The sequence below is a fragment of the Spodoptera frugiperda genome, chromosome 27, assembly GCF_023101765.2.
Source record: "Spodoptera frugiperda isolate SF20-4 chromosome 27, AGI-APGP_CSIRO_Sfru_2.0, whole genome shotgun sequence".
In the NCBI taxonomy this organism is placed as follows: Eukaryota; Metazoa; Arthropoda; class Insecta; order Lepidoptera; family Noctuidae; genus Spodoptera; species Spodoptera frugiperda.
Window position 1 is genome coordinate 12,296,201 of NC_064238.1, and position 12,358 is coordinate 12,308,558.

At 31.3% G+C, this 12,358-nt stretch overlaps 1 protein-coding gene across 1 annotated transcript in view; it reads left to right on the forward strand.

The window, feature by feature from the left end:
- Positions 1 to 2,350: 2,350 nt before the first annotated feature.
- Positions 2,351 to 12,358, forward strand: part of LOC118263756 (elongation of very long chain fatty acids protein 4) — a 45,137-nt gene continuing 35,129 nt past the window's right edge. Inside the window, exon 1 of the mRNA XM_035575923.2 lies at positions 2,351 to 2,517. The gene's annotated coding sequence lies outside the window, so the exon portion shown is untranslated. The remainder of the gene's footprint in view (positions 2,518 to 12,358) is intronic.

Consider the following 12,358-nt stretch of genomic DNA (forward strand, 5'->3'; position numbering starts at 1 on the left):
GTTACATTCATCATAGTCATTGGGGCAGGAAGTTCAGCAGAATATCTTGTGACTTGGGTATACGACCTCGCGAGATATTGCTTAAGCTCCAATCTTGCGAAATTGTTGCATAAGTTGATATAAGTATAGTATAAATAAGCTATGTGAGGAAGATGCACAGCTCGAGTATGCGATGTATCGATAATAGAAAAGCCATTCATAGCATTCTTCTTTTCATATAAAAAAAAATGAGCTTAGTTGAGTCCGTTTCCACCGGTGCTAAGCTGTTTATACCAATGCATATAAATGGTAGAACCCAAACGCATCCACAGCAAAGTAGCATAGCTCATCTCTGGTAGAAAAGTACTCTTAAACTTCTTGCACAAAAATACAAATACGAATGTCTCTGCTACATTCATATACATAGTACGTCATGAATACGAACAATAGTACGATTCTGACATTGTACCTCAAAGCTCTTGCCCGGAACAAACAAGGCAGCATAACATCAGAGAGGAGAGTTGTATACACTACACATGAAGTCATACATAACCAGTGTAAACAGACCTTCAAATGTACGAAAAGATCATTCAAAGCGAGAGCACTGATAAACTGGTAAGGTATAAGTCCGTATGTAATTGTATGTACCTTGTATGTCAAACATAAACATCCGAGGATCTTTACGCAAAATACTCTGTTTACCTTCCGCAATTTCCAATAGTTACAGATAAATTTATAGGTAGAGATACTGATGCTTTTGTTATTGTGTTTATTTAGGTAGGGATGTGGTGAACTCATTTTTTTCTTAGTAATTTATTTTTAAGATCCTATTCTCTGATGTTTCATGTTAAAGTGCGTTCTTAGTAGGTAATAGAATAAAATATAGGCAGTAGAGAAAAGAATTTGATTAAAAGTTAATATTATAATTATGTTAAGAAATTAGTTAGGAGTGGAAAAAGGTTAGGGAGGTCTTAGCCCTGCAGTAGGACGACCACGGCTAAAAATAAATAAATGAAATAAGGAATTAGTTGATTAAATTTCGTATAAAATTAGTTGTTGCGTCTTAACAGGGTACTCGTACTGCACTAGTAGTGTATAATACCTCTATTTATGTAAATTGTATAGTAAATGAATAAATAAATAAAGGTTATTTGCCCTAGAAGCTAACCTGAAACCTCTACTGAGGTTGTTCTCGCCCCACTAACAAAACTACATATTATTTTGATATTGTATTATCTATTTATTTATTAGTCTGTTATGTTATTAAAGAAACCTTAAATACGCCGTAAACTAAATACTTACTTACATCGAAAATATTAAAAAATATTTATAGTATCAACTAAATTATTATTATTTGTTTAAGCCATTTCTTAAATAAAATAGAGTAATTACATTTATTTTTACTCAAAACTTTAGACTGATCTAAATGTTTGTTTCTACAATAAATCTAGACTTTCTTCTATGTTTAAATACTAAACGGGACTAGAGTGGTGAGTACGGTCCACTCCATATTGAATTCCAGTTGGATTTTATTAGATTTCGTTCTATAGCGATACTTTAAGTAGTTAGACGGTGTTGGTATAATTGACATTGATAGAAAACACATTAAGACTAGATGTAAAGAAGTTAACTATGTAAAATAACAAAGAAATATGCTTCGGAAATATTAGAGAAATATCTTCTTATTAACTTTAATAATGAAACTTATTCTTTCACAATTATACTACTTACTCCAATAAGTATTTTGTTAATGTTGTTTTTCTTTCACGTTACAAAATACGTAATAAAAAAAAAAAGGCAACACATTTATATTTCGATATTATAGATTGATATTTAGAGATACATCGTAAAATATTTATAGTTAATTTACATATCTTACAGTTTTGTATGTCATAAAAAACGTACCTATACATTCGTGATTTACTAATAATGGTTCATCTTTTAGTACTCACAACTCATAAATATGCATGATCATTGCACGAGCTAAAGAAAAAAGTAACAGTTTTAAATACGTTCTGATTAATTTTTATTGTTATTTGCCCATAAACATACATAATTGTCATATTGACGGAGACTAAATTCGGAATACGAATGAAATTATACTCAAGCCATGCGCTTCCAATCACTCAAAAAACAAGCTTTCCATTTCTACATACACAACAACAGTCGATAGTCACAAAAAGTCCACACAAAACACGAGAATATGAAAACATGCCTAAGTCACTGTCACTAAAACGTTAACAAACGCGTTCACGTAATGCGTTTGAAGAAAAAAATCGCCATCGAACCATTCTGCGTGATAATTATATTACGTAACAGTAATCTACTGTGAAAATTGTTCGCATAACATGGACCCACCCCTAGTAGCTTGGAGGTGAGCTGTCCTAAAGTTTCGGTGGTCGTCGTACGCGCAGTCGCATTTGGCAAGCGCGGCGCATCGGCTGCGCGGGAGTCGGGAGTGTTGTGTGCGAAAGTACCTTCGTGAAGTTATTTGGAGTTTTTCAATTTCATATTTTATTTTTATCATAGGATTTTTAGGTGAGTTTTATTTTATTTTTAACATAATAATATTAATAATTTATTTTGTTTTAAAAATATTTAGAGACAATTTTATAACTGAAAATAAAATAAATAATTTAATACATCAATCAAACTAAATAAATATTTATTCATCAATAAAATATGTCTTAATTTGCAATAGGAAACTAGTTTGCAATAAATTAAACGAAAAATATGCAAAACGACATTCGGAAGCCGTGAACTTGAACTAAAACATTCCATTTATAGCAAAAAATGCCCATAAATTTTATTCGCCATTGCAAATTGAACGCTAATTATGTAAATTAAATTGCCAATTCTCAAATCAACACATAATAAAAATGTTGAATAGACAAATTGAATAATTGATTAACTGATACCATTTATGTATTAATTTATTTTATTACAATTTTATGCGAAATGTGTTTTTTATATAATACATAGAATAAGTAAAAATAAATAAAATAAAAGTATCTAGGTGTAAAATTTGATTAAATTGGTACTTTTTACATTGAAAATTTAATCCAAAGATTTATTATATTTTTACGGCTTGAAATAGTGAATTCGCATTCAAAGGTAGTAAAATCTGGGCTAAGTTTAGAAAAGAAATATGGCCTACTATCTGCTAATTTCTCAGATTTATTTGCAAAAGTCATAGTGTTAAAAATTGAATGAAAAAATCTGAATAATAAAATTAAGTATAAAGAAACTTTACATTTATAGTAATACATAGTTTTATTCTTTATCTTTGCTTGTTTTAATGTTCGAAAAACAATTCAAACTTTCGATGAAAAATTCAAGTCTGATCTCCAAAATAGAATTTAAATAATTTTAGGAGCAAAATGTAAAATTTTTAACTATAAGATCAAAATTCGTTAGAGTTCTCATTTTTAAATATTATTGTTGTGATTTTCTGTGTCTGATCAGCTAGTATAAGAAATCGCTTAAGTTTTTTTTTTATCGAGGACGCGTTTTAACCAAATACCTAGTCTTTTATGCAGGACTTCTGACATGAATTTAACTATAACTGTAACTATACGGTGGCTGGAAGCGTATGGTATTTTCAAAGCTTGGATTATTCGATTAGTTCATGGATGATGTAAAAAAAAGTCTTAGTCTAACTGCCGCACTCAGAGGCATTTAATGATTACTTAAACTATTCCTTAGTAACGATTTTGTAACGAAAACAGTTGCTAAGGACTGAGTTAAGTAACCATTAAATGACTCTGAGTGATCGCAGTGAAATTAAATCCACAATAGAATGGAAAATTCTATTGATGGGCAACAGAAATTAACATTGAATACCAAAAAAAATAACACTTTGAATTTTAAAAGAACTGAAAGTTTGCCGCCTACTGATAGGTAATTTTGGGCATACAATATTAAAACTACATTGATCGTATCAATTGTATGGATTCCCATTGAAAGTTACGAGTTCGACTTTACGTAAGATATGTACAGGTACATATAACTATACAAAACCGGTTTACCATGGTCTCGCTTTATATAATATTTCCGCACAGTCGACGGTCAGTTTATATTGGTTTTGTGTAGCTTGATGAGCCGTGGGTGTCGTTTTTAAAAGTACCAATAATAATATTATGCTTCATGCTTATAAGCTAACAAGTTTTTTATGTGTATACCAACTTTCACTTAAATGTGGGTATAGCAGTTTCATTTAAGTATATGCACAGATTAAACAAAAGGTGTGTCCGAATTATGGGTTCATTTCATATAAAAAATATGTCTTTTTTTAGTATTATAGTTTATTGAAGTAGTGGAATGTTTTTTATTTGTTTTGTTTTATGTATGAGATACTTAAAATATAGGCATCTGAATAGTTTTTTTTTTTATTAGGACATTGTTTATCAATTTAAACGAACATTGAATACATTTTATGTGATTTATCTGAGTATTCTTCTTAAAAATAATTTACGAATATACACAAAAATATTATTATTTTTAATATGTACATATTCCAGGTAATGTATTTTTGCCTGACTGCCTCGTTGGTCGAGTCGTTGCAGGTGCAACTCCTGGACAAGGGGTCTCAGCAAATTATTTCTGGGCTTTTTTCGGTTTTTCGATTTTTTTTTCAGTAGTAGCACGAAATGTCCTTAGTATATGGCAAAAGCAGCATTACATGCCGTAATGTACACCTCTGCCTACCCCTTCGGGGATAAAAGGTGTGACGTTGCAGATATGTATTTTTCGTATACCTAGTTTGCACTTTAACTAAAGCTTTAATCTCAAAACTAAAACTATTTCATTAGTCGTCTAGTATCTAATTGTTTTAACAACAAAACCAACTCCATATGCATTTAAAATATGTTATTTTAAATTAACTTGCATTTAAAACAAAACAGGGGATGTTCAGTCGATTTAATAAATAAATAGAACGATTGTTGACTTGTTACTTTGTCGTTTATTTGACAAAACATTTCGCTTGTTTGTTTACGGAGAAACAATTTAAATAATGATTTACTGGATTTATTTGTACAATAGTTTAATATAGTTTCTAAAATAATGTGAGAGTAATCATTTATCTATTTCATTATGTATTGTTTTTTTTTGTAATTAGAATTAGCTATCTATCAGTTACTGTAAAATTGGTTTGCAATCGTTGTAACAGTTAGATATTTTTATTTATTTATTTCAACAAATTTAATAGTTCGTACTGTTTGATGCCATCAACTATACAATATAATAATATAAAGTAATTTGAAAACTTAATATCAATCGCAATTGTGACTTCTCTTACTTACTATCGATCATACAAACTTGCAATTTGCAAATAAAAGTAAAATATGTAGGTGACTCTGACCTTGATTAAAATTTGCTAAGAAAGCGTTAAAACGAGAATTTAGCACAAAACAAATTATAAATACAAATCGTAAAATGAACAGTTTATCACGTAAAATCTTGATCAGCAATAAGGAAATACTTATTAAACACACGTACTACTGAGAACACGTGTCTTTTCTCATATTTCCGTTAAAGAAAGTAACTTAACTCGAGCACCCACTTACACAGTTATATAAAAATCGACCTTATAATCTCGTGATTGTCGGTAATTATTATTACCATGTGCTTCAGCGTAAAAAGGAGAAAGTGGTTTAATGTTAATTATGTTTTAAGGTCTAAATCTGATTGTATTAAAGAGGCTTACCTATGTGTGTACGTAACTTATCTCATTGCTATTCTTAGAAGATGTTATAGTTATGTTATGATGTATTTTATAATAGTAGACTTTATTACAGCGTATTTAGGACTAAAATCGTAACTTTTTGGTATTTCTGAGAATTTGGTGAGCACTTTTTCGCTCTAAGACTATACCTATATAGGTCATTTGTAGTAGGATTTATATTTTACTTCAACATCAAAGATTACGCAGCTTAGTAACAGCAGTTTCTAGACGAGTTAAAATTGTTGATGGATGACTCTTTACCACTTTAGGGGACTTTGCTAACTCTTGTAAATAATTCTTAAGTACAAGTAAGTTGTAAACATTGATTTAACTTATAAATAATTGTATCACGAAAACATCACCTATTCATTCAATCTGATTTAAAATTCAAGCGAGTTTATATTAATTCCAAACTACGTGTAGTGTTACCAAAAGAAAATAATTGCTTTGCATTCCCTTCAAGTTTTAAAACAAAACAAAAACAAAGCAATATGAGTGCAATTAAGTTACAATTTGCACTGACAATGCTTATTAAATGTTCACCACAACTGAATTTGTATGCAGACGGCTTTTCAAGGCATTCTAGCGTAAACAAGATACTGAAATGTCTATTTCAAAGGGATTTTAAAGCTTAACGAGATGCCGAGAAGTAAGCCAAGTTTCATTCTTCATTCGCTGACAGTTTTAGCATTCTGGCCAAGTTAGAATACCTATTTAATCTAGGTTATGAAATAGGAAGTAGTTGGAAGTAAATGAAGCTCTTTGTGGCTAGTTGAAATGTGTTAATGACAGATAGGTATAGGGTGATAGAATGATATAGGATATTAGTTACAATTTAAGAAATTGTAACCAATACAACATGACTTATTTTAATTTTATAAAAAAAAAACGTTTTTTTAGAGGGGAGAAAATCATCCTATGACTTCTACCGCTGAGGCGATAGAGAGTGTCATATTCTGACTAAAAACCACCCTGTTTTTACTCTGAAAACCTCCCCGGCTTTTCGAGCCGAAGCCCCGGTAAACCCGCTTGGTAGTCCGCAGCTCCGGATATTAAAAATGGCAAAAAATACCATTTAGGAAAGTAAAGATATCATGTCATGATATTGAATGAGATCTGGAATTGAATGTAACATTCGTGGCAAATGGCGTTCCATTGTCGCTGCGTACCCCCATGGGAAACAGGCGTGAAATTATGTATGTATATATGTACTATGTATTTGGAATTAAGTCTGCATTCATTATGTTTGGTTATGGATATCTTCTAGCTTTTGATGATAAACAGTCACTACCAAACGTTATAGGAGCAAAGTAAAGGCTAAGATATTTATGTGAAGTAAAAAGCACACATTATAAATTTCTAAATATATAAAACTCAAAAGAGGCTGACTAACTGACATAGTTATTAGTTATCTGTAAAAGCACAGCCCAAATCACTGGACGGATCGAGCTGAATTAGCATGCTCTTAGAAGTTAAGACGTAGGCATTCCCTAAGGATTTTGATAAATTTCATTAATAATAAAATGTGAGTGAAGTCGCGGGCTAAAACTAGTCATAATACAAAATAATGTCTATCAAAACAAATCATTAGTCATTCGTGAAAGTACAGTTAGTTCAACTTTGCACACCATAAAGGCTTTGATGAAAGTCAGGTACAGGCATAGTGCATAAACTTGGGCTGTTATTAATGCATTGTGATTTGAATGTCGAACATTAAGTATGGTATTCATATATTATATATAAACATAATTATGAAAATCATTGTTCATATTAGGACGTTAAAAGAAGACTTTAAACATTCAAGAAAAGAGCGTATTCCTTTTTTAAAAGACTGGCAACGCGCCTGTTACTTCTCTGGTGCTGCGGGTGTCTGATAGCTTACTATGTCATATATCATAAATAAATGAAATGTTTAATAGAATAATCGGTTGACAAATGTCCCATTACATTCATATTAAAAACATAATATACGGGTCGGTCCCCTATTACACGGGACTTATAACACAAATAGTGAAAAGTGGGCGTACATTGTACAGTAACAATACGTGCCATAATGTCACCTCTGCCTACACATTCGAGTATAAAAGGCATGACGATATTTTTTTATTTATTTGTTAACAAGACCACCAGGAACAAAGGGTCTAATAATACTTCAGTTTTACCACCAAGATGTCCGCAGGTCATTCACCCACAATTTTATGTTAAGGTCAAAAGTCATATTATACAAGGGTCGCGAATATAGCCCGTAAATGCACATAATTCGTAAGGTCTATCTGTTTTTGTGTTTCCTTTTATTAGACAGTTCAGCTTTCCAAATGGTTATACTTTGTCTTTACCGTAGGCTGAAATTAATTGAAAAGGTTTTATTTTTACTAGAAGAAGTAAACTATACTATCATAATATAATATGCTCGTTTTCCTCTAACCTAAACAGTAATTACTGTTGCTACTTTATTGATTTTTATGTAAGGAAGGAAAAAGAATTTAATAATAAATATATAAACTTCACATTTATAACTAGGAAAAAATTAAAACTCTTCAGATCGTTTTTAATATTTTGTCCAATTCGTTGATGGAATCCGTAAGCACTTACGCGGCAATCAGACAAACGAATATGCATCTCAATTCCACCGACTAGGTAATAAAAAATGATTACCAAAATCATTAACACTATTGCCCTATAATATCTACATAACTTCTCATCATACAAAACTATTGAGTATACAGATCTATCTACTCCAATCAGTCAACTTTTTTTATTATTGAATTCCTGACTTTATATCAAAACAATAAAGTAGAAAATCTATTGACCTGCTGGCCATTGTACAGTGAGCATCATAAATCGGACATAACTCATTACTTAATAATGTTTTGAACTGAATTTTTATTAACGTCATTCAAAGTCAGAGTAATTTTAAATTCAAACGATTGTATGCCAATTGATCCCGTATGTATATACATAGAGGCAATTTTAAAGCGTCAAAATGAATTGTTTACTTGTAGGTCAAGGAAACTAGCTGTTCGTTGCTATGTGTGAATTGGTACGAAGAAAAATGAAGAAGAAACTCAAATGTTGCTTTTTAAACTAGAAACGAGAAAAAATTATCGAGCTAGTAACAAGAATTCTGTATTTAAAGAAATATATTCCATTTTCCATCTCAAGGTGGAAGAAATATTGTAGTTAGTTAAAAATAACAACAGAACTTAGTACAATCTATTTGTGACAATACAACCCATTCTTTATTACAGAGAACACAATCTTCTGATAAAAAAGTGAGTTAACTAAACACCCAACTCTTTCAAAGCTATTACCTAATTTTACTACAAGTTAAATACCCTGTGTCGAATGTGCGTCATATTTCCAACGAAAATATTTTTGACATATATGCGTTCTTATTGCTGACTGTATTTTCCGAATTGCATTGCATTTTGAGAAAACTCATGTTATATATGTAATTAGTTTTATTTATAACATTTTTAACCTAGATTCTTCGGGAAATTATCTACAAATTATGCATTTGTATAGACAAGCTCGCTATTGACTATTGACTTTCAACCTTCTACAAAGGTATAATATATTTTGTAGGTCAAACGTACTTTGTGCCATTGGAGAAAGTCATCATTGATTTCATATAATTGCTATTTCTATGGTTACGTTACTTCGTGATGATCTTTCTTTCTTCGATGGCTTTGCATGATTGCAGTCATCATATCTGGAATTTGCTCTTGATTTGGAGTTTCATTGGGTATAATTTACGCATTTTTAAGAACCAACTATGTAATCGTATGAAGTTAGATTTTATTCGGTGGATAGTCATTAAAAAATACTTTTTCTTTTGACGGTAGAAAATCATCCAATGACTTGGACGAGAGAGAGAACTCTTACTGACTAAAAACCACCCTGTTCCTACTCCTGCTTTTCGAGCCGGAGCCCCGGGAAACCCGCTAGGTAGACCGCAGCTCCCTAAGAACAAATTCACTCTATATTATCCAACGCTTTACAATACAATAAAGTCGATAAAAAAACATTAACAAAAGATGTACTTAAAGCACAAGTTACAACAAACTGCAGCGATCATTTAAATAAAACGAACAATAAATAAACCAGTCATCGAAATAAATTCTTGCTAAATGGACTTGGACTTTAAAAATGTATGATATGAAGCTGGAACTCGATTGATTTATTAAAACCATATACGGAAAATACATGAAACGCTCAAAAATAATAATAAAACCTCAGCAATGCAAACACTCATAATATAAACAAATATGGTGGGCCTAATTAACATATCATCATTAAACTGTAAACATTTCATACGAGAATATGTGTTTAATGTTTATATTTGCTGATGAATTTTCGTAATATTTGTAATGGAATTAATTGTTAGTTGGCGTATTAAAATTTGGACTTTTGCGTCATTTTATTCCATTCCAAGACTTTTAATGATTATTTAAATTGTGTTTATGCGATTGTAATCTCAATATTTGTTAAAAGACATTTCAGATTGTAGATGATCTTTGTCTTGAAACAAAAGGGTATGAGAACCAACTAAAAAGCTTTGAAATACAAATCTTAAGTTCATGATTTTTTTATGGTCACAACGACACGCCTTTAATCCCCGAAGGGGTAGGCAGAGGTGCACATTATGACACATAATATCAATGTACGCTCACATTTCACAATTTAGGTTGTAAGTCTCATGTAATAGGTGGTGAGCATAGTTTTTATGGTATAAGTCGGTAAAACGAGAAGGCGGATCACCGCCCGTGGACACCCGAAACACCAGGGCGTTACAAGTGCCTTGCCAGTACTTACATTATATACTTTACAATATACGACATCATTATTTTCAAATGATTAACATGTAAAGATTTCATTAAATCTGAAGATAATTCTCAATTTCATAGTTCAACATGTTTTACGATAGTTAAAAATAATATAACTTTGCAAATTCCGTTCGTGAAAACGAATTCAATTGTTCATTGAGCCTATTTATGAATATGCATAATTGAAAATTACATTTCGAAAGATTAAAATTAAACCTTTTTAGTTCATGCGATAATCCGATGAATTTATAACAAGTTTAATGGTAAATAGACCTTTAGGCAAATATTACTATTGCCTATTCAGATTGAGCAAGCATGAAGATTGCACGTGGCCACTACTAACCAAAAGCATTACGCCTTTGGTCAGTAATACTGGCCCCGTATAGGCTGTTGATGTGTGAAGTGGTGTGTAAAAAATAAATGACACACGCACACACAACGTCACACCTTTTATCCCCGAAGGGGTAGGCAATGTACACCCACTTTTCACCATTTGCGTTATAAGTCCCATGTAATAGGGGGTGAGCCTATTGCCATATACTGAAAAAAAAATCTATTGTCTTAAAAATCCTAATTACTTATGTCTCTAAGTATACTAGGTATATCTTTACTCTTCATGTCAAATTTGTGATGGTTTATGTATATATTTTGTAAGTCTAATAATTCACTGATTATTTTAAATATAACACAGTTAATTGTTTTGTCTCACTACCGTGTTCCTGTTTTTGTTATTTAATTTAATTGGTAATAAATATGTATAAGTAAATAACAAATAATGATGACGTATTGTATAATCTATGAAAATGTAACAATTAAAGCATTTTTTTTTAATTTATTCAGTCTATTATCATAATTTAATTTAAATGACTCTGAAGGTCTGAAAAGTCTACTACCTACCCATAGATTTTTTTTTTAATTTACATAATGTAGGTCATTGTTTGTTGAAACAGAACTCCTAAACGACTGCACTAAAATTGATGATTCTACACATTCATATTAGAATAGTCACGTATGCCGTTATGCAAATTTCCTGCTAATAAACTAAGTTACATAAATATATGTAGGTATGAATAAAAACAAACGAATTGAGTAGGTATATAATTAATGTAATCGAAATTATCGTCAAGGATGTCAATATGTGGTGGAACTAATGAATTATATTCTATGATGATTTAATTAATCGCAAATCATTATTGAACAATTCACATAATCCTACTTTATAAGCATGATTTATTTGCACGGTTATTTATTCCAGTGCAATTGGTTTTAAAATTTAATTCACTATGTCAGTTTGTATGTTACTACGTAGGAGAAAATCCTAGTGTAGGACAACTTTGTAAAAAGAAATTATTAAAAGGCTGGCCGAACTGGAGTGATATTACGACATCTCAGAAACCTGGCATGAAACAAGCGGTTCTTGCATACTTAAGTAGTGTTTCACCGTGTGAGTGACACCCCTCTAAAGTATCAGGCAGTTCCAATTGCTCGTTTAAAAAAAAGCTCATAAAGAAAGGTGCACACTGACCTAATAAATAACCATAAATATGTACCAGAACACCTCAAATATGCACCACACCTTATGCCCAGACGCAACGCGGAACACTTCCATCTCAAAACGGTACGTGATTCAGAGACTACAGTTATCTCTTTCACTCTTACGCAGATGTATCGTGCATCTCGCTCTGAGATTTCACTTTCTCCACAATGATCATTGACATAGGAAGTGACAATGAGCGGCCATCAGTTGTAAGAGTTGCAAGTGCAGTTTTGTTGTGTTAATCAGTTATTGGAGGAAAAGGGAGAGGAAATTGCCTGGCTGTGTCGTTGG